Raw genomic sequence first — 23,509 nt, 5'->3', positions numbered from 1 at the left:
TATAGACACAAGCACATATACAGAGAGAGGGAGGAGGAGGGGGAGAGAGAAAGATCTGTACACACACAAGAATTTTAAAAATGTAGAGAAAAATGCCAATTATTACTGTCTTTAGGTCCAGTGGGTATTTCCAGTGTTCCAGAAGGATCTATGTTCTCTATAGCTTCCAGCTCCAGGGCACAGCCAGTCTCTTGATAAATTATAAAGGTCATGGAGATGCTACCCAATCAGTTGAAGAATGTAAATCAAGAATAGCCCGCCACTACCAACAAATCTAGCTTGTTTCAGAGGACGCTTTGATCTGGAACCTTCCCTCTTGGCCATGGGCACCGGGAACTGCTTTTGCTAAGAAGCATTGAGCCCACAAGGAAGCCCGGCGGGATGGAAGCCTTTACTTTGTGTCTTTTTCTTTGGGTCATTCTCTTGTCCATTTCTGTCTGCCTAATGTACTTCATCCCCCTCTAAATGGCAAGACAGAAGAGGAGTCACTGTCCTAAACCACTTGGCACTCTGGGTTCTAGGACGAGCAGAACCCCAGAGGATGGGCACCCCTAACCCCTCAAGAGAGCAGTTACACACAAGAACAAGGGGCACCCTGGAACAGGAGAGGTCATCATGTAGGAATCTGACTAGTCCCTTCAGGTGACAAAAGCATTTACAGACAAACGATTTATCAGACAATCTCACAGAACCAAGGCTCTGGCAATGACAGATGCTTAATCGCACATACAGCTTGACCCCTGCTCCAAAGTTTCCTCTAATGAAGCCTAACACTCAGTCCAGTGAAAATAAACTGAGGAAGGGTCCACTGGACCCCTTTATCTGGTCCCCTTCCCAGTGCCTATTTATTGAATCCTCTCTCTCTCCATTGTCCAGTATTACCCTTTAGTTGATACACTGCAATGGCTGGCCAAGTCTAGCCAGTTGGGGTAGCTGGAGTCAGAGCGTTTGCCCTAAGAACGGTTAAAGGAGAAGGAGGAGGAGGAAGTGGCCCAGCAGTTAAGAGCTCTGGCTGCTCTTTGAGGGGATTGGAGCTTGGTACACAGCACCCATGATGCTCAGCTCACAGCTATACATAACCCCGGCTCCTGTGGCCTCTGTGGATACCTGCACTTACACACCCACACACTGCCACAGATATAAAAGTGAAACAGATCTTTTATTGTCGTTGTTGTTTTAAATGAGGGGAGGTTAGGTGGGCAACAGCTATCTCCTTCCCAAGCGTTATTTCAGACATACTAATATTAATGTGTTCAAGCTCTTGGAGACAAATGCAAGGTCTGTGGTCAGAAATACCCTGGTAGATAAGGAATTAAGAGTCGTTTTAAGAGGCAGTTTTAAACACTATACAAGAGGATCTCCAACCTGCTCCTAACTCATTTTCAAATGTTGGCCTCCACGGCTAGTGCTGGCCTCTCAGGAAATGATAAAGATGTCCAGGCAGAGAGTGGATGTGGAAGATGGGCCGATGCTGGGGTGGGGGTGGGCTTACAGTGGCGCTCACAACTAAGTAGGGCCAATACGGGGGCCTTACAGTGGGCTCTCAGAGCAGAACTGACAACAGAAAGTGCAGTTGGCTGCTTTTCCTTCCTGTGTTAGACACATCTTGAGCTCCAAGCTCCCTGGAGCCACTCCAGCTGACTCAGCGGAATCAAATGATTCTCGGGTAAGCGTCTCCTAATCTGCTCTCACACCCCAGACCATGACATACCTCCCCGCTCCCGGAGGAGAGCCATTCTGTACCCCTTGAATAAAAACTACAAGGAACAAGGACCCTGCCATTAGATGCTTCTCCCCGCTCCTCCCTGTCCCCCCAAGGACCCATCAGGTCCTTTGGGGTTTATCTTTTGTTTGTACTCTCTTATAAACAAACTTTCTCCGTTTGTCGTCCTTCTACCCCTCCTCCAGCCTGGGTGCCCTGCTTCTTTCTTCTCTTTGACTCCTGCAAATTATCCTGGAGTTCCATCCTGAGTCTACTGTAAATTTATTTCATTAATGAGACCTGTGAAGGTGACCCCATGCCCCTCCTCAGAAGCGGCATTAAAAACACTTGGACTAGCAGGGGTAGCCGGGCACACTTTCAATACCAGCACTGAGGAAGCGAAAGCAGGCAGATTTCTGTGCGTTTAAGGCCAGTCTGGTTTAAATTGCTCCACACAGTGAGCTCCAGGCCACCAAGGGCTATCTAGTGAGGAAATAGGGGGTGTAACACTGGAAAGAAGGTAAAATGACTTGTTCCAGGTGAAGGACTTCCTAGGGCTTGGGTTTTGCTACAAAGCTACTCAGTTTGACTAGAGAGCTGGGTAAATTGGTTGGACACAAAGTGAACAAGTCAACAATACAAGCGAACAACTTGGATACAAGCAAACAAGTCAAGCGATACAAATCACCAATAACAGTTACAAGATGGTAGGAAAAAACCGAATGAGTTTGCCACATACAGGACGAATAATCTGGAGGGCAAACTTTGCTGAAGGAGGAGGATAATAAACAAAGGGAGAGGCTACAAGAAGCCACTCAGGTTAGACAATCGCTTCACAGGAGCATCTGTCTAATCGGGGTCCAGCAAGTGCTGCTTCAAAGTCACAGCTCACACTTCTCACAGTGCAGATTCCAGGGCCTCATCCCAACGTCGGTAAGGAGAAGGGAGAAAGGGAAGGTACATCTCCAAAGGTGTGTCTCGGGGCAGGTGAAACAGTTAAGTCCCCAGAATCACTGCAGCAGGGTGGGGGAGACAGGAAAATGTGGATTATAAACCACAAAGCAAGGATTTGTCCTAACAAAACTGGAATTAAAAAATACCACAAAATTCTGACGGAAAGAAAAAGACCATGTCTCAACAGACAGCACATCTACTGTGGCCAATGTCCCTGGGGCAGGGGAGGCAAAAACCACCTGTCACTAAAAACGGTTGTTTTAAAGGAATGAGTGAGGAATATGGCAATTCTTGGAATAAGGTGCTTGTCCAGTTGATGGGATGTAGAACTACCATAGGCATGCCTGAGGAACTTTCTAGATCAGGCTAACTGGCATGAGAAGACCCACCTGTGAGTGTGATGCCTTAGGATGGAGTCCCAGACTAAATAAAAGGAAGAAGGTGGGGGGAGCTTCAACCTCTCTTGTGTTCTGACTGTGGGTACAGAGCGACTGGCTGCCCCAGCTCCTGCCACTGGCCATCCCTGCCAAGATGGACGGTATTTGTGAGCTGAAGCCAAATAAACTCCCCCCCTTTGCTTCTTGTCAGGCATTTGACTGTGGCAAAGAGATCAGGAGCTAATACAAGAGAATAATATAAAATGTGGAACTCTAACCTGGCTGGGAACATCCTTTTATTTTGTGTTTTTATGTGCAGGAGTGTTTTGCCTGCAGATGTGTCCGGGAACTGTGTGCTCACAGTATTCACGGAGGTCAGGAGGGTGTGGAGTCTTTGGAACTGGAGTTTCAGATGATCAGCAGCCACCATGGGTGCTGGGAACCAAACCTGGGTCCCATGTAAGAGCAACAAGTGCTCCTAATCACAGGGCTATCTCTCTAGCCCTTCAGGAAAGTATTTTCTTAGATTTAAAATACGGGAAGACATCACAAATGGATACTTCTGGTTTTGAATGCATAGACTAAATTTTGGAACCATTACAAAGTAAGTGGTAATCGGTGAGAATGGTTACGAACAGCGTTTGAGAGAAAGTGATGGCGGTGGTGTGACGGTGTGACAAAGGAACAGTCACCACACCATGGATAGGGGCAAAGAGATGCCAACCAAGATTCACCAGAAAAGAAACAAATGTCTGCAGTCGAGTACAGGAATTTCTGCTGAATTCAGCAAAGTCTTCATTTCCCCTGCTCTGTCCAAGAGGCAAAGATCATCTTAAAATAGATACTTAATGCAAGAAGGACTGTAAGTGAATGGGGCAATCTATACCACTGACGACCAAGGACAGCCTGGCTGTAGCCTTTGGAAAATAAGCAGCTAACAGAATCAGGAAGCGTGGGAAACCTGTCCTCTGACACAAATTTATAGTAGCGCTGAATCTGGCAACCACCAAGAAGATATGTCCATGTCTTTATCCCTCTTTCCTGTGAATGTGACTATTGGAAAACAGGGCCTTTGTAGAGGCAGGTGTTGACAATCTTGAAGTCATCACAGATTTACGGTGTGTGGCTGTCGTCCTTGTGAATCTCGGGAAGGACATAGGCACATAGGGGACAGCCACAGGCAGTGGTGATGGCACCACATGCCAGGGAGGCCAGAAGCTGGCAGAGGCAAGAGAATTTCCTGGATTCTTTAGAGGGAGCCTGAGCCCCTGAAGGGCCAGCAACTTAAATGTGAATTCCTGGCTTCCAGATTGTAAGAGAATAAGCCACCACTGTTTTAAGTTACCGTGTGTGGCAATTCACTGAGGCCTCTGGAAGCTAATACAAGAGGTAGGAGGAAAAGTTTATACATGCATGAACGCACAACTGAGCTCGATGTGACAGTAAACAATCAGGAAAAACTTGGAGCAATAAAAAAACTACAGGGATGAAGGGGTCGACAAGATGGCTTAGTGGGTAAAGATATTTTCTGCTAAATCTGATGACCTAGTGGTAGGGGATAGGTGACTTCTGCAAGCTGTCCTCTCATTCTCCCACATGGTAAATAAAAGTGTAATATAAACATTTTAAAAACTGTAAGGATTACGTTATGAGGAACCCATAGTAAATTATGCAACCATTAAACTATGTCTTGAAGAATAAACCTTCTAAAGATTCGTATAGCACACGGACAGAAAATTCAGGACATGAAGGAATGTGTACAATGTGACCCCTAAAGGTAACTGTTTGTAATAGATATGTTTCCTGTTTATATGAACAACATGGGGGGGAATTGCAAATTAGAAATAACCTGGGATGTCAACAAGACACTAAAATATACATGCCTTGTGTCCAAATGTTCAGGATGCTACAGGCAGGAGGATTACCAGGGCTCAGAAGTTCAAAGCCACCCTGGCACCATAGCCAGATTTAGCCTCAAAAGAGCCTCCTAACATAAAACAGTTTATTGTGAGAAATTTATCGATATTATAGACGTAAAGCATTCGTGAGCCAAAGCTGAGCTTCATGGATGTGGAAAGACATTTAATAAAATAAAACATTTAATAAAAAACATCTAGGGGTGCTTAGTGGCTGATGGGTTCTGTGAGCCCCCTCCTGCCTCTCTCTATACCAATATTATCCTTTGATATGAGAAGAGAGCTTTCGCCATAAGCAAAACTAGAGTAGATGAATACTACTGTGTTTACTAATGCTGTTCCAGCAAGACGTACAGATGAAGGCCTACAGAAATGATAGCAAAACCAGCGAGACCAGAGAATGAAGTAAACTATTTCAGAAGTTAATGGGCATTCGAATAAAGGGTTAGATAAATCACAGAAGAGTAAAGTCTCAGAGTCCTACATCAAAAAAAATGAAAACACAATCAATGTATAATAGTGACAGCCCCCCCCCCAAAAATACGTGGGTCTATCTGCGGTAGGAGGGGACATGAGAAGACCCCACAGAAGGTGGGACTCAGAAAAGTCAATAGAGAGAAGCCCTCAGGGAGATGAGTTTGGAAATGATGTTATCTCTATCATTCATCTGGAGCACCAGTTTGAAGACAAGCCTACTTACCCAGGAAATCTCCAACTAGGCCACTTTCAAAATCTTTTTAAACCTACTTGATAATCTTGAAAGTCAGTTCTATCAGGAGATTCACAACTAAGCCCTGCACTGTCCCCACCTGTTATTTTAATTAGCATCGCATCACTGAGGGGGCTTCCTTTCATACACTGTTGTTAGCATTGTTGCGTTTGCTCCTTACGCCTCCTTAGCTCAGCTCGCTCCCACTAGGGAAAGGCAAATCTCTACACAGCGTTATAGTTATTTAAAAGAAACGCCACTAAAGCCTTCTAATTTACCCATTACACTGCACACAAATTATAAACTCATTTATCTAATTTAGCAGGTGCGTGTGTGGTGTGTGTGTGTGTGTGTGTGTGTGTGTGTGTGTGTGTGTGTGTGTGTGTGCATGCATGTACACGTATGCATCTCTGGGTGTGTACGTGGAAGTCAGAGGACAACGTTCTGGTGTTGCTTCTGTCAGATCATCAGGTTTGGCGGTCTTTGGCTACTGAGCCAACTTCTCAGCCCATGAAACTGTATTTTTTATGTTGACATAAAGACAAGTTGTTTTCCTGTTGGCCGCTGTCTTTAACCACCAAGTAAAAACTTTTAATACTTACCTCTCCTTGCTGTTTTAATATGTGTATGCACCGAGGAGAGGCTAAATGATGCCAATTAACATCAACAACATTTCACATACTACTGTTTCCACTGAGAACACTCAGAATTCATCTTGTAACACTTTCCAAATATCTATTATATTGTTAACGCCTTCAGTTTAGTGTTCCAGGAGACAGGGTGCCTTGAATTTTAGCTGTCTGACTTTAGCCAATGTTTATTATCACGGGACATTTCAATTCATTTATTTTTGAAGATCTGATTAAGGAACCTACCTCAAATATTTGCGTGCGCATGCAGTCACATGATTTACCTAGCTCAGTGCTTGGCACACACTAAGAGCTTAATAAGTGTGAGCGGCAGGCTTCTAGTTCTTTCTCCGTACAAAGTTTGCCTGCACAGCTAACCCTCATTTGGTGTGAACTCCTATTACCATTAGTCCACAGTGGCCCCACGGCTGTGGACTGAGCTGTGTTTGCCTAGAGGAGGGCATGTTTCCTTCTCCCTCGTGTCTACACAGTTCCTGAGATAATCGACCCCTGATTTGTTACCTATGCTGAGAGAATAGGAGGGCAGAGGAGGAGGGAGAGAGAGCATTTAGTGATACATGCTCAGTAATCTGGCAGCAGAATTATATTTCATTATATGTCTTAAATTTAATAAAATCTTAGTATTTGAGAGATGTGTTAAATTGCCACAGAAAGGTGAAATGACAGGACAAATCAGACTAAATCAGCAAAGAGCCTGCAAAAAACTGCAAATCACTGTCTACAGTCACTGAATCCCACGAAATACGTACATGCTTTCGGGTTCTGGCTCTTAATCTTGAAGTCCGGCTATGGGTTGATAGCGAAGAAACATACACTGGACTGGGCAAAGTCTCATTTATTTAAAAGTACAGATATCCAGACATGGTTCCCATAACAATAACAGTAATAGACTTTGTTCTATATTAGTATTCTAAAAACCCATTTAGATGGATGAAAATCTGTCTGTGTGTGTGTCTGTGTGTCTGTGTGTATGTGTATGTCTCTGTGTGTGTGGTATGTGTGTGTGTACATCTGTGTGTGTATGTGTGTGTGGTATGTGTGTATGTGTGTGTGTGTGTGTGTGTGTGTGTGTGGTGTGTGTGTGTGAGATACCTGCATGCACTAACAAGCATTACTTCTCTTCAAAGCTGAAATAATTTCCTTTAAAATGTGATACATTAATACATTATAGTACTTCTCAGTTTAAAGAGGTGGAGGTTCTCTCACATGCTGTCACATGAGTAAACCTTAGGAAATCGCACCAAGTGCAGCACACCATCTAGGAACACACAAATGGAGTGAGATGGACACACTACCATCCTGGTGCCGGGGGAGCCGGGACAGGACAACATGGGATCATGGGATTCTAAATCAGAAGGGGCTCTGCAAATACTAACAGGTCTTCAACAAAAGGGAAGGTCATTGGTATGGTGAAGTGGCTAAGGTTGCTGGGTCTCACTAGAGGAAAGTAGAGAGAGAGAGAGAGAGAGAGAGAGAGACAGAGAGACAGAGAGAGAGACAGAGAGAGAGACAGAGAGAGAGACAGAGAGAGAGACAGAGAGAGACAGAGAGAGAGACAGAGACGCAGAAAGACAAAGAGAGACAGAGACACAGAGAGACAGAGACAGAGACACAGAGAGACAGAGACACAGAGACAGAGAGTGTGTCAGAGACAGAGAGAGACAGAGACTCACAGACAGAATGACAGGAAGGGATAAGCTGTCCCATCAGTATAGAGTTTCAACTCTGCAAAACAAAGAGTTCTGGAGACAGAATGTATAATGATGGGGATGTTCCTAACACAATTGGGTTGTAGATCTTACAATGACGAAGATGGAAAGCTTTATGTGTGCTCTTCATGCTACAGTTAATAACCAAGTAAATAGGGCTGGTGAGACGGCTCATCAAGAATGTTCGGTGCTTGATGTCAGGCTAACAACCTGAGTCTGATGCCCAGGACCCACAGCTGGGAGATGAGACCCTTCAAGTTGTCATCTGACTTCTACACAAGCCCCGTGGTATGCACCCCCAGGACCCCAACACAAAATAAATAGATTTAATAAGAATGTTTAAATAAATAAATAAATAAATAAATAAATAAAAGCTTGTAAAGGAACTCACTCTTTTCAGGTATTTCGTGATGCCGTGTTCACTTGAGGCGTACGTACTATCAGCATTTCGACAATAGAGCACTCCATTGTAGAGATGAACCTAATCTATTTAACAGCGGAAAACAAATTTTGGATGGACAAAATCTACAAATGTGTGACCGATGGAAAGGTGTCCATAAAGAAGAGAGAGAGAGGTTCAAGGCCACTCAAGAGACAGGAATGTCAGGACCGAAATGGTTTGGGTTCTGGAGTAGACTAGAGGGGAGGTTGTCTTAGAGTTTTATTCTGTGATAAAACTACGACCAAAGCTGCTTGGGGCTTACTCCATCTTATGTCTCTCAGGCCACTCCCATTACTGAGGGAATCAGGGTAGGAGCTCAAGACAGGGACCTGGAGGCAGGACCTGAAGCAGAATCCATGGTGGATGCTGCCTCGTGTCTTACCCTTCGTGGCTTGCTCAGGACCACCTGCCCAGGGATGGCGCCGCCACAGTGGACCGGGCCTCCAGTATCAATCACTAATGAAGAAAGTGCCCTACAGACTCATCTATGGGCCAATCCTATGAAGTGATTTTTCTCAGTTGAGATTCCCTCTTCCCAAATGACTCTGCAGCTAGAGTCTAGCTTGTGTCAAGCTGACAAAGGACCGATTGTGTTAGTTTTAGACCAACTTTCTCTCTTGATTTTTAAACTTTAAACATGAATCTGTATTTTTTAAAAATGATTGCAGCAAGTTTTTTCCATTTATTTTTCCCTCATACATCCTGACCGAAGGTTCCCCTCCTCGCCCCTCCCCTTGCCTACACCTCTCCTCTCCCTCAGATTCACTCCTTCTGTTTTCCTTCAGAAACAGCTGGCTTCCCAGGGATACCAACCAAATATGACATAAGAAAGATGCAATAAAGACTAGGTACAAATCCTCATATCAGGGCGGAATAAGTCAACCTGGTGGGGGTGGGGGGGTCCCAAGAGCAGGCAAAGCGGAGACACTCCCATTTCCACCGTGAGGAGTCCCACAAAAACACCGAGCTGACAACTATAACATATGCAGAGGACCTAGCACAGATCCAGGCAGGCTCCAAGATGGCTGCTTCAGCTTCTTTGAGCTGCTATGAACCCTGCCTAGGGAATTCCGTGGAGCTTGTTCCCCTGGCGTCCTTCACACCTTCAGCTCCCACAATTCCCCACCCCCAACCCCTTGCCTTACCCATGAGCAAATCAAATTGGTACTTGGACACTGTGGGGGTAAGTGTGCCCTTGTTGCTATGGCAACCCGATAGGAAAATGGCCTAGATCTAACACCATAGATTTGTCAGAGTCTTCCTGACTAAGATGAGATGGGCTCCATTGGCCTTCCTGTGTTCATTTCTGGCCATTGGCCCAAGGCACACTCTGTGATGCCCTGAGGGAACACTACCGAGTCCCTGAGGGAACACAGGCTTCCTTGACTACCTGTGCCTAACCAGCCAAACTTGATGGAATCACATGAGAGCTTTTTAAAAGTGTGGTGTCTATAAACCCCCACACAGGCGATGCTAATTTAACTGTTTGAGGGTGCAACTTGATTGTTAACTCCTCAGATGATTTTACTGTGCAACCAGGCTAGGAACCTCTTGGGTAGACGGCCCAGCCCGCATGTGGATGGCGCTGTCCAAGGTAGCAACCCTTTAAGAACGTTATCAGCTCACCATCTGCTGGTGCCTGTCTCTCTGGACCATTGGATGGAGGGATGCCGCACCACACAAAGCTGGTAAAATTTAAGTCAGTCAGAATTAAAGATCTAGCCCACAGCAGACCTAGCAGGAGATATCATCAGTTTGAGGAGCCAACTGTCCAACTCCTTGACGGTATATAAGCAGTTCAGACAACATAGAAACAGAAGAGTGATTGTGTCCAGTAACACTTTATAGTACTTTGCTGGCCTTCTCCATTAGATAGTCAAATGCCCTAAGATAAAACTATCCTGTATAATATAACCCAGAGAGGAAATGATTTAATTAAAGAGAGGGGGGAAACATTCAATCGGGGACTGAATCTGAAGAGACTCTTGAGGTCTAGGCTGAAAGTCATGCTAAGAGAGCCTGGCCAACAGTGTGTCAAGAACTCGTGTAACATAGCCAGAGTCTGAAAGTGTAAAGAAGCCACCGCCTTCCGTGGTGACTATACTCCAAGAAATAAACCGTGTGACATCCAAAGGCTTTGTCTTGCTTTCAGACATCCTGCTGGGAAATCACTGTCACCTAGAACAATTCTCCTCAATTCTCCATGTGGCAAAGTGATTTAAGGTCCATGTTATTAATTAAAGAAAATAGTAGGGAGAGAAGGTGTTATCCAGAGGGAACGGGGCTACAGTTTGGTCAGCACTGTGCTTGGTGCACAAGCTGAGGACTTGAATTCAGTCCCCTGCAGTCATGTAAAAGCCAGGGATGCAGATCTGTGACTTCAGGGCTTGAAGAGTAGAGATGGCAGGATGCCTACAGCCTGCTGTCTAGCAGGACTAATCTAAAGGTGAGTGTTGGGTTAGGTAAGTGACCTTGTCTCAAAAAACAAAAATGAAGAACAATTGAAGAAGCCCATTAACCTCTGGGCTTTACATTCTTGTATACACACACACACACACACACACACACAAACACACACACAAATGTCTGCATGCACATATACTCTTGCATGCACACACGCTTGCATGCTTGTATGCACATACATGCTTGTGTGTACACACTTGCACACACACATACTTGCATGCACATACACACATGCTTGTATAGACACACATGCATGCACACACATTTGCATGCACACATGCTTGTATGCGCACACATGCTTGCATGCACATACACGCTTGCATGCACACACACATTTGAATGTATACACAATCATACATCTCACATCCTCCCACAAACAGTCATTCTGAGCCAGGGGCCATACTTCAAGTGCCACCATAGCTAACAAGCCACATTTCTGAACTCCGTTTATAGCTTTGCAAGCAGACAGTGGCTTGGTTTAAGTCACCTGATCTTTAAAAAAAAAATCACAACTTGCCCCTATTGGATCATAACTGGGTCTGCCTTGCAATTCAGTTAATGGAGAAATCTCTTTAGTTCTACAAGCCTAGATATGCAATCAAAATTACGGTATGTAATGGCAGCCCACTCCTCTCCATGTAAATCAATTTTTATGCTACATATAAGCTGAAATTAAAAGGGAGAAATACCAATCAAAATGTCACAGGGAAGATAATCGCCTTTTAAAAGACCAATTGCATTAGCTACCAAAGCTACAAGGACATAAATATGATCCTTGCAGCCACCGTGCTGCCAATGACAAGAATGGCAGAATGTTAGATTTTTGACATGGAGGGCATGAGGGAATACGTTCATAAAAGTCTTTGTGCTTCGGCCTAAATCACTTGGAGAAACTGGGCCTAGATGTTGTAAGATATACCTCTACTAGGAACTCTAAGAGAACTGCATCACAGAGCCACAGCTTAATAGACAAGTACTTCTAAACTCACATGAAACTAATGCTTCTGCTTACATTGTTTCACAATGATACCCCCATTTTACCTACTTGGTTCATGTGTGTAAGTGTTTTGTCCACGTGTACCCCATGCTCATGCCCGTTGTGCACAGAGGTCAGAAGAGGATGTCAGGACCCAAACTGTATTTACAGATGGTTGTGAGCCACCGTGTGGGTGCTGGGAATCAAGCCCCAGTCCTCTGCAAGAACAAGTGCCCTAAACTACGAAGTCATCTCTCCAGCCCCAATATCATCATTTCTTAACTATTTTATTCACTTATGAATCTGCAGAAGGAAGACAGTTTGAAGACTCTGATTGGCAAGACTCTGTGGGGTCGACAGGGTCAAACACCCATTGTAGCTGTAGAAAGCCGATTTTAACTTACGTTTTAGAACTTCCAAGTGATGCCATCTAAAACCATTTCTTTGTCAGCTAACTCAGCACAGACATGAAGAATTAACACAACAAATATAATTAAAATGCTTAATTTTGCCGTGTGTTTGTAACCTCAGGATATAAAAAGAGGGCCCGGCTACCTTCCGTATTGATATGATTATCACGTTCACCCCTTACGGACACTTTGGCGTGAGACAATGCCATCCCAAGCACAGGCCAGTTTCCTCTACTGCCGTAGTTAAGCATGATTACTCCTTAGGCACTGTCTACGTGGCTTTCAGTGTCTTTTCAACGATGGTTCTTCAAGCCTCTTTCTAGTCCATGGGCAAAGTCTCTCACTGTCTGCAGAAACAGACAATTCTGGAGCCTTGAACAAAGTCTGAATATTTTACAGACTTTTGGTTTTGGTATGTTACACGCAGCCTCTGGACTTTTAACAGAAGGAAACTGAGCATGGTGGCAGACTTAGGCCTCTCCTACCCGGCAAGGTCTCTGGATAAGTGATCACTCGTCTTTAGCCTGGTCTTTAAGGAAAACTGGAATCTGCATCTAGATTACAGTATGGGGGGCGGGGCTTTCCAGTTCCAACGTTAAGACCTCCAAAGACACTGACACTCACATATGTGCTCATTTATATTAAAACAATTTTTTCCAGCCGTGGTGCTGGGGGTAAACGCGGGGCCTCACCAACACTAGGCAAGCCTCTACCAGTGGGCTAGCCTCAGTTAGCTGTACTGGGAAGTGTGCAGTGGCATTCATAGGTCAGAAGTGATTTTGGAAAGAAAGTGCAGGTGATTGTATACAGCAGGGGTTTGGAGATGGACCGGTTAGAGTATTTCACATTTGCTTGCTGCAAACCAGAACGCAGAAGCTGGGGGGTGTGGGCAGCAAAGGAAACACTTGTGGAGATGCGATCTGCAGGCGGCCTCCAGGATGCTCAGGCTCTCTCTCGAAGAGGACTAGCCTCAGAGAGCACTGGCTGGCGGCAGTGAGGTCTCTGCAGCCTACAACTATGGTGCCTCCCTTCTCACCATTGGTTCTGTCTTGTGCAGAAAAACCACTGCTGTTGGCTTACCTCTGCCTAAGGGCCTTGGTCTATGAGTCTATGAGTGCCTCACGTCTGCAGATGCCCATCCATGTATGTGACTGTTGGATACGGACACAGGGTGTGTCTTCAGACTGATTGCCTTCTCCACCAAATGAGATGGAGGTACTGTGGGGAAACAGAACTCCCCCCATCAAGGGAAGACGAGGATAACTCACTTGGGGCACTTGGTGTGGAGTGATTGGTATTGCTACAGACTACATACGTCTCCCATCAGTGTTTCTTGGAGGGGTGCGAGAGGACCTTTCACAGGGAGGACTTTGCATCTGAACCAGGACACATGTGTACACGACAGTGACTGCAGGCAGTGGACACCCGTACATTGTGCGGTGCACAGATGAACAAGGCTACTTGGGAAAGGTTTAAAGCCAGAGGTCCCGTTTCTCCAGTACTCAAGCCGTTTCTACTCGCTTCCTTGTGGCCTAGTCATTATTATACATTGAGGAAAGGGAAACTTCCATTGAGGACAACGCACAGACGGTTTTATGGTTCTGTTTCAGAAGGAGCACGATGATCCTCATCTACAAATTGATTTTAAGACCCAAGACAAGCAGTTTGAAAAACACCATAATGTATGAAAACACTAACAACTTTTTTGTTTTTTAAAAATCAAAGCTAGAAGGACATTGCACTTTATTTTGGAGGGCACTGGATTTATAGGGAGCGTTTATTAAATGTATTTAAGCACCCACGTCACCGTATAGGATAGTTATGAGGAGTCTGCCCTTCTAGACCATAAGTACTGTAAGGCACAAATGCCTTAGGGTTGTTTTAACCCAACTCTAATATATTTTAACACACTCAATAATTTCTAAATAACACACTGAAGGATAGTGACTTCCCAAACTGGGAGCCTCCGGACCCTTCAGTTCTCCCCTGCAGAAAGACTCTTAGGTCTCTGGGCTGGGTGAGGGTCACTCATTCAAGAAAGGAGAGAGGCAATATCTTGTGAAATCTAATTTAAAAAAAAAATGTGCTGTCTCCAGCATCAAAATAACGGTTTTAACCAAAGCGAGTTAGTTTTAAAAATGGAAACTATCCAGTAGAAGCTTACTCGAACCCCACTTCACTAAAAAGGAGAGTGGGCGGTATTTTAAGTGAATTTGGTAAACGCTACAGGCGGTGTGGAGCAGCGGAGGGGGCGGGTGTCTAGATGGAAGCTCCAGAGAAAGAAACCGGACACGAAGGGATACAGAGCAAAGACATCAGCCCTCGCCTGTCCCGTGAGCAACTCATGGGCTATTTGTCTCGGGGCTGACTTATGAGAGGAAGGGTACAGGCAGACACAGCCATAATCTTTCCTCCCTTTCTCCAAATCTCCCCTCCTTGGCTTGGAAATGTCCCGAGGGCAGGAGCCAACTTAGAGTGAGTGAGCTACAGGGCGCACAAGCGCAGACGACGCCCCTTTGTGAGAGCCCCACAAACACAGCTCCCGACAACTCAGACCGATAACTCTGCTTGCGAATGGCCGAGACAGAGAGTTAAAAAGCCAACTGTTTTTCAGAGTAGACAAGGACTCTAGCGTAAATGCAAGTGCCTTTTCTACGAAACCCGATTCCCGAGTTAAATCTCAATTCCTGGCAGGATAATGCAAATTTCTACTTCTTCCCAATTAAGGGATAATTGCCCTCAAATGTATCCCTGTCAGAAATGAGTGGTGGGAATTCAGAGATGCGTCGCCTAACGCGGTGGCCACTATCTCCATGTGGCAATTCAAGCTAATTAAAGTTAAATAAGATTTAAAATCTGTCCCACAATTGTACTGGCCACATTTCAACGGCCTCATGTTAAGGTTTATGGTTATCATATAAGACAGATTTACAGATTACTCCCATCAATGTAAAAAGTTATGCTTGGTAGTACTGATCTGCAAGAGGATATATAGATATAGATATAGATATAGATATAGATATGTATGTATAATGCATATATTAAATTAAATGTAATATATGTAAATGTAATACATACGTAAATTAAATATAATACTATATATGTTAAAAAGGAAACTTTATTTTTTACTTGCCTAACCTACTGGAGCTGGCTTGCTTCAGACAACATGGGGCTGGGTGTGTCAGTGACCACCGTTATCTCTCATTATCCCATCTGTCCTGACTGAAATCCCTCTTGGTTAAGCATTTCCACTCTGGGCTGGGAGAGGCTCAGTCTATAAAGTGCTTGGCATGTAAGCATTAGGACCCAAGTTCGGACCCTCTGTTACCCGTGTCAAACACTGAGCGTGATGTTGGGTGCCTGTAACCCCAGCCTTTGGTAGGGAAGGGAGGCGGGTAGACCTCTTGAAACTCACAAGTTGGGTGAGAGGCCCTATCTCAAAAAATAAAGGCGAAGAGAGATGAAGGAAAGATGTGCAGTGTTGACCTCAGGTCGCGTGTGGAGACACATGCTTTCATGTGCACACGTGTGTGCACCACACCCAGACCCAACATATACAATGGCAACATTCATGCATACCCAACACATATCAGAGGCATAGTAACCATAGTCACCCGGGCCAACACTCATACATACATACCCAACACACACAGTGGGGTAGTAACCATAGTTGCCTGGGCCTGACAAGGCCAATCCCGTTCCTGCAGAGTCCTGAGTCTGATACTACTGGTCCCTTCAGGAAGAGGAAGACTGGCAGAGAAAACATTAGCTTCTCAGGATCCCTTGGCCTAACCCCTGAAATGAACCCAAAAGTCCAGATACAGCTACCCTTCCTTCCCTCAGGGCTCCAGGTTGCCTGCTCATCTGGACCACAGAGGTGCTGGCCACAGGGAAATCAAGATACAGTGCCTTCATTCTCCACAGTCAAAAGCAGCGCAACTGAACACAAAATTCCTGCAGGGTGGCTGTGAGCACGGTGGCGGCAGGCTGTGACAAAGGCCAACAGACAGCATTACTGTCTCTCCTGGGAGACACAGCCAGAATACAGCAAATACATAGGCGAATGCCAGCAGCAAACCACTGAACTGAGAACGGGACCCCCGTTGAAGGAATCAGAGAAAGGACTGGAAGAGCTGAAGGGGCTCGAGACCCCATATGAACAACAATGCCAAGCAACCAGAGCTTTCAGGGACTAAGCCACTACCTAAAGACTATACATGGACTGACCCTGGACTCTGACCTCATAGGTAGCAATGAATAGCCTAGCAAGAGCACCAGTGGAAGGGAAGCCCTTGGTCCAGTCAAGACTGAACCCCCAGTGAATGTGATTGTTGGGGGGAGGGAGGCAATGGGGGGAGGATGGGGAGGGAAACACCCATATAGAAGGGGAAGGGGAGGGGCTAGGGGGATGTTGGCCCGGAAACTGGGAAGGGGAATAACAATCGAAATGTAAATAAGAAATACTCAAGTTAATAAAGATGAGGAAAAAATTAAAAAAAAAAAACGATGACCCTCTAAGGCAATCTACCTCCCTCACAAAGCATTCGACAAGAAACAAACGCGGACTAATAAATCGCTATCAAGATATTATAATGCAAATCTACATAAGCCAGCCTTTACTTAGCTGACCTGCAGATCAGAATAAGCACGCGGTTTTTTTTTTTCAAACCGTTTATGTTTGACCAACGTCAGACCATCTGCCAATTATTACTAATGCTAGCAGAACTTCCTTACCCTTTATTTACTACATCCAATTTGTCAGCTTCCAACTTGGGAGGCTTGCAAAATGTTTAAGTAATTTATACATCAAGGGCAAACCGTTGAGATTCCCACGCTTATGCCGAGAAAATTAAATTCACACTTCTAGTTCATTAAGAGATGACAGTTGCTGGGCATGCTGGTGCAAGCCCTTAATCCCAGTACTCAGAGGCAGAGGCAGGTGGATCTCTGTGAATTCCAGGCCAGCCTGGTCTGTATAGTTAAGTTCCAGGATAACCAGAGCTATATAATAGGGAGACCTTGTTTCAGGTGGGTCAATAGATAGGTGGGTGGGTAGGGAGGAAGGGAGGGAGACAGAGACAGAGAGAAGGAGGAAGGGAGAGGGAGAAGGAGGAGGGAGGGAGGGAGGCAAAGAGAGGGGGAGAGAGAGCTCTGCACAACTATGGTTACTTTGGAAGCAGGGTTTTCCGAAGGACACGTGTAAGAAAGTTAGGTATCTGATGCAAGTTGAGATTGTAAAATCATTCACTTTGCATCTATTACATGCAGGCGCCTAACGGTTTACCCTCAACATGGGAAATTTTACGTGGGTCAGCTTACTAGCTGCTACCGTGAACTTTATACATTCACATTCGCCTGCCCTTTTTTATTAACTGCAGCCCAGAATGGAGTTACAGCCGTGCATTATTAAAATCCGTCTTCGATTCAAGCAGAGAATTGAAGAAACAGAAACTAACGTTGCCCTCTCGGCTGCGTTACTGTAATAGATCTAAGCAGTGCTTTTTTCCTGTCCTGCTTCTGTGGTGCATTTCGGTTCCCTATCAGGATCACGTTTGTGGGAGGTCAGCCTGGGATCGCCCAGGGGGATTGGCTGGCTTCTGTTCACCTGGGCTCTGCTCTCAACATTGGCAGTCACCACCCTGGCTCAGCTCTGAAAGACCTGGTCAGGGTAGCTGCGACCGAAAGACCAGCAAAGTGCTATGGGGGTTAGGGGTGGACGGAGAGGGATGAATGGGGGAGGCTGTCGGGGGAGGAGGCAAAGGAACATGAATTTCAACTGGGAAAACCCTAATTCCCGCTTTGATTCATTTAAGGAGGGGAAAAACCACTCAGCGAAGGCTCTCTCCAAAACCCAAGGTAGTCAGTCGACTTTTGAAAATTATTTATAACCGTGGATAACCAGACCGCCTCGTGCACCGTGACCCCTACCCTCCCCCTCGCCCCCCTCCTCGAAATCCTGGATTCTTCCCAGGAACGAGCGCCCAGCAGGGCGGGCACCCGACTGCGTGCAGGGCACCGCAAGTTAGCGCCCCGGGCCGGCGGACTCGGCTTCACCGCTCCTACCCGGACCCCACCCGCGGCGGTGGGACACCTGTCACCGGGCGGGGTGGGGGACTCAGGAGACACTGCGGAGGCGGGGAGCGGGACAGGCGCGCCGCGTAGCCGTACCGCCAGCCTCGGGCTCCGGAGCACGCGCCCGGGGGCTGGGTAGGCAACGCCACCGCCCGGGTGGGGTCCCCACGGGGTCCGGAGCTGGGCGAGCTGGGCATCAGGGGCCAGGGGCGGAGGAGGGCGCGGCGCCTACCTGCTCCGGGCGGCGGCGGCTCGCGGGCCGTGACCTGCGGCGGCAGCGGCGGCGGCGGCGGTGGCAATCGCGGTGGGGAGGGCGCTTCCTTCAGGAAGGGGTGGGATCTGCCCGCCCGCCCCCTCCCGCCGCAGCGCGGCCGGTCCCCGACTTACTCCGGGGTCCCCGTCGCGGGGTAGACGGTGGAGCCCCGAGGTCCCGGCTTGTACCTCTCCCCCCTCCTCCCGGTCCCCGTGTCCCTCACAGTCACCCGGGGCTGCGGCTGCGGGCGGACGGTCCAATCGCCTCCTTCCTAAGCCAAGGTGGACGCGTTTGCCTGGCGCTCCTCACCCAACAAAAGGCAGGACGGAATCTGGGATCCTCCGCCTGCTGGTTATTTATTCCTGACCTGTTGTAACCTTCTTGCCGGCTTCCTTCTGTCCACACACACACACCTAGGGCTTTGCGCACAGCAGCTAAAATTCATTTCCAGGCCCACCAGCCCAGCTTAGTTCTCCGCCACCCGCTGCCCTCCCGTGGTTTTCTTTCATCTAACTGAACAGACACAGGACCAACTTCTGACCCTGACAATGGACCGAGGACTTCAAGGCCGCTCTCCTACAGCCAACTTGCTCATCTCCTCTGTGTGTGTGTGTGTGTGTGTGTGTGTGTGTGTGTGTGTGTGTGTGTGTGTTCATAAAACACTAGTCAGCATTTTAGTAGCACCCCCGTCCCAGACCCCAACTTTTGTCACTTCCCTGACCCCTAAGTAGCATAGCCCAGTGTCACCCTGACCCCTAAGCAGTGTCATTTTAACCTTAGATTCCTGATTAACTTACTTGACTGGCCTGCTATGCACGGTAGGGTCGCCTGGATCAACCCACCACACCCATCTATTTAAAACTGTTGCCTCTCAGAGCACAAGATTCTAAGATTCCTCCTCAATTCCGCCTGTACAAAGTCTCCACCACTGGCTTCTAGAATGCTCTGTTCTCCATGGCGCTTGTAATTATCTACGCATGCGTTGGTTTCTGGCCACTGTTTTGCTCTGACTACTGGACTGGTCGATTCTTGAGGTCTTACGACTTTCTGTTTGCCACATATTAAGGAATGGGACTACTATTTATTCAATCAAGTTAATTCATAAGTTAATTCTGTGAGTTGTTTTTTTTTTTTTCCAGACTGTCCAGGTGGCCTGTGAGGCCCCCAAAGTTGCTTGAGGCCCAGCGTGAACCCCAGGTCTGACGGTTAAACTCCTACTCCTTGTCTCCTTACGGGGATGCCCAGACTGGCTATTAAGACTGCATGAATCAATGAGTCAATCAGGTGTGGACCGGGTGGGGGTGGGGTATCACTGATCCTTGCTGCTGCTGTGAGCTATGAACGCGCTGTCACTGGGAGTCTGGGGCCTAGGGTGGAAAACATTATTAAAATGCCGATGAGTACATTTCTATGACTACCTGACCAAGACAGGAGAGGAAAAGAGCAAACTGGCCCTGGGAGAGTAGTTACAGAGTCCCGGAGAGTTTCTCCTACTTCAGCCTCCCAAGCACCACGATCCCAGGTGCACTCTACCTGATCTACTTCTGCCGCTCTCTTTCTAAGTTGACCGGAAGAGACCTCTAGCTAGACACTTTTCTGATTCATTCTTTTAAAAGCCATTTGTTTTTAATTAGAGTGCCTGTGCCCAGAGGCATCCATACCCCTACCCCCACCCCCAGAACCGGAGGCACAGAGGGTTGTGAACCACCTGATATGGGTGCTGGGGACTGAACCCCGGTCCCTTTTTAGGATCCTTAACGGCTGAGCCTTCTCTCCAGCACCTCTAGCTTATTCAATGTGCATGGGTGCATGGGTGCATGCGTGCATGTGTGTGATAGGTGAGGGTGCTGGGGCCTGAACCTATGGCCTAGCGCTTACCAGACAGATGCTCTACCACTGAGCACCATTCACAGACTCCTAATTATTTTACATCTTCTAGATCCAGCCAACTTGTTAGCAGGTCCTCTTAATTTATGTATGAGAACCACCCACAGAACTCAAAAAGAAGCCCAAAGGCCCATCCTAGCTCCCCAACCCTGGTTAGAGTCTAGTTGAAGGAGGGGGGAGTCAGTGGTGTGTGTGTGTATGTGTGTGTGAGTGTGTGTGTGTGTATGTGTGTATGTATGTGTATGTGTGTGGTGTGCATGTGTATGTGTGGTGTGTGTGTAGGGTGTTTGTGTGTGTGTGGTGTGTATGGGTGTGTATCAATGTGTGTGTATGTGTTTTGTCTATGTATGTGTGTATGTGTTGTGTGTATGTATGTGTGTGCATGTGTATGTGTATGTGTGGTGTGTTTGCATGTGTGTGGTGTGTGTGTAGTATGTGTGTGTTATGTGTTGTGTGTGTTTGTGTGTGCGGTGTGCATGTGTGTGTATGTATGTGTATGTGTGTGTGTAATGTGTTTCTGTGTATGTGTATGTGTGGTATGTGTATGTGTGTGGTGTGTATGTGTATGTATGATGTATGTGTATGTGTGTGTGGTGTGCATGTGTATGTATGATGTGTGTGTATGTGTGTGTGGTGTGCATGTGTGTATGTATGTGTATGTGTGTGTGTAATGTGTTTATGTGTATGTGTATGTGTGCCTGTGTGCGTGTGTGTGTGTATGTGTAATGTGTTTGTGTGTATGTGTATGTGTGGTATGTGTATGTGTGTGTGGTGTGTATGTGTATGTATGATGTGTGTGTATGTGTGTGTGGTGTGCATGTGTGTATGTATGTATATGTGTGTGTGGTGTGTATGTGTATGTATGATGTGTGTGTATGTGTGTGGTGTGCATGTGTGTATGTATGTGTATGTGTGTGTGTAATGTGTTTGTGTGTATGTGTATGTGTGCGTGTCTGTATGTGTATGTGTGCGTGTGTGCGTGTGTGTGTGTGTGGTGATGGTGGTGTTTGAATCGGTCTCATGTTACCTTAGCTGGGCTAGAACTCACGGTGTTCTGTAGCAAGGCTGGCCTTACATTCCTGCCTCTACCTCCTGAGTGGGCAGATCTGTTTTTATCTTTTGAAGAGGGTCTACATCATGGTCAGTATTGATTGTCAACTCAAAGACTCTAGACTCACCAACTTCTAGGCTTGCCTGTGAGGGGATTTTGAGGTCAGCCTCCAGGACCCTCAGGAGGGATTATTTAGATGAAGTTGGTTGGATGTAGGAGGCTCCCACTCATGAACTGAATGAAAGCTGGGTGTCTCGTCTATCCCTTTCTACCTCCTGGCTGTGGGTGCCATGTGCCAGTCTACCTCAGGCTCCTGCTGACCTCACAACTTCTCGCCACCATGGGCTCTACCCTGGAACTGTAAGGCAAAGTAAATTCTTTCTCCCTTAAGTTGCTTTGCCAGTTTTTTGTTGTTTTGTTTTGTTTTGTTTGCGATAAGGAGAAAAGTAACACAACCCTGTCATGCGGTCGTGTGACCTTTCCTCAGAGAACAAACATCTGCTCAGCACCAGCAGGCTATAGTAAGAATTCTACACTGCACTTGCTAAAACCGTGAGTTCGCTGGACTTCCTTATAGGGCAGGAATGAGGAACTACTTCCAGGAGCCAGAATGACTCAAAGACAGTTGCACCACGAAAAAGAGAAAAAAGCTCACCCCAGTGTGGACAATACAAACACTGTGTTCTGATAGAGGTGGGAAAGGCTCCAGGCTGTGATGGGTACCAGTGGCCAGAAATGGAGGCTGAAAACCTCTGGGTAACCCGCACTTCCTCATTTTACCTCCCCCATATCCATGAGATACCCCTCAAAGGTCAAGAGAGGACAGAGGTGAGGACTTAACTGAGAACCCTTCTCAGTTTGATGAACTTTCCTCTGATTGGTCCCTATTTTCACCTATTTTGCATACATACAACTAGCCAGTTAGAACCTTCTTGGACTTATTAAAAACCCCTAGACCCACTCTCTTCAATGGCAAATACTTTCTCTTTTTCAATAAATTTATCATAAGGAAACTTACAAATGGGTCACCAAAATTAATGAGACTCAAAGTCTGTGCAACTTAGTGAATTTGTATAGCATTAGAGTAGGCTCTCAAAGTGCAAGCCACATAGCTTCACATTATGTCACACTTTCAGTATTAAATATATTTTATGCATTTATCCACAGCCAAGGAGCAAACGCAGGCAAGGGGCAGGAGTTGTGAAGGAGGATTTAAAGCTAGTTGTTTTTCGAGTTCTATTTCTGTCAGGGAGTTTTTGGCGTTGGTGGTGAACTTGACCACTGTCCTTGCTGCTGCCCATCTAGAGCTTTCTCTTTCCCTTTGGTTTATAAACCTTGCTCTGCTCCCTTTCTGTTCCTTATTCTTATAGGTCAGGAGACAAGAAGTATGCAGAGAAGAAAATCTGCAGTCATTCCCGGGACAGAGGGTGGATCTCCCTTCCCAGTCATCACTGTTATCTGTTATTACTTGTACAAGGAGGGGGCATAGGAATCTAGTTATAGCTTTCTCAGACTTGTAAGTTCTGTTTACCTTCCGAACAGACTTCCCTCTCCCTCCGGGAGCCAGAAACCGTTACCCACAATCACACACCGAGCTTTGGAGGCCAAGACTTGCACTCCATTGGTCCCAGCTTTCCCAGTAACTGTTGTCATAAGCACGTGACCATATACGTGTGCTACCACGCCTGGTTTGTAATGTTTAGATTTATTTTACGTGTACGAGTGTTTTGCCTGTATGCATGTACATATACCACATGCATGCCTGCTGTCCAAAGAAGCCGGAAGAGGGTGTGGGAGCTCCGGAACTGGAGATGTAGATGATCTTGAGCCATTGTGTGGGTGTTGGGAACCAACCCCGTATCCTCTACAGAAGCAGCAAGCGCTCTTAACGCCAGCCACCTCTCCAGCCCCAGGGCATTTTGGTGAAGAACCAGATAT

General features: G+C 46.5%; 1 protein-coding gene across 4 annotated transcripts in view; it reads right to left on the bottom strand.

The window, feature by feature from the left end:
* Tmem150c (transmembrane protein 150C) overlaps positions 1-18,966 on the bottom strand; it is a 70,169-nt gene extending 51,203 nt beyond the window's left edge. Inside the window, exon 1 of one of the 4 annotated variants that reach the window (XR_015636699.1) lies at positions 18,613-18,847. The gene's annotated coding sequence lies outside the window, so the exon portion shown is untranslated. 4 annotated transcript variants of the gene reach the window in all.
* Between the last annotated feature and the right edge of the window lie 4,543 nt (positions 18,967-23,509).

Source organism: Rattus norvegicus, chromosome 14 (assembly GCF_021556685.1).
Source record: "Rattus norvegicus strain SHRSP/BbbUtx chromosome 14, alternate assembly SHRSP_T2T, whole genome shotgun sequence".
NCBI lineage: Eukaryota > Metazoa > Chordata > Mammalia > Rodentia > Muridae > Rattus > Rattus norvegicus.
The sequence above is the reverse complement of the archived record's forward strand: the minus strand, read 5'-3'. Positions and strand labels throughout refer to the sequence as shown.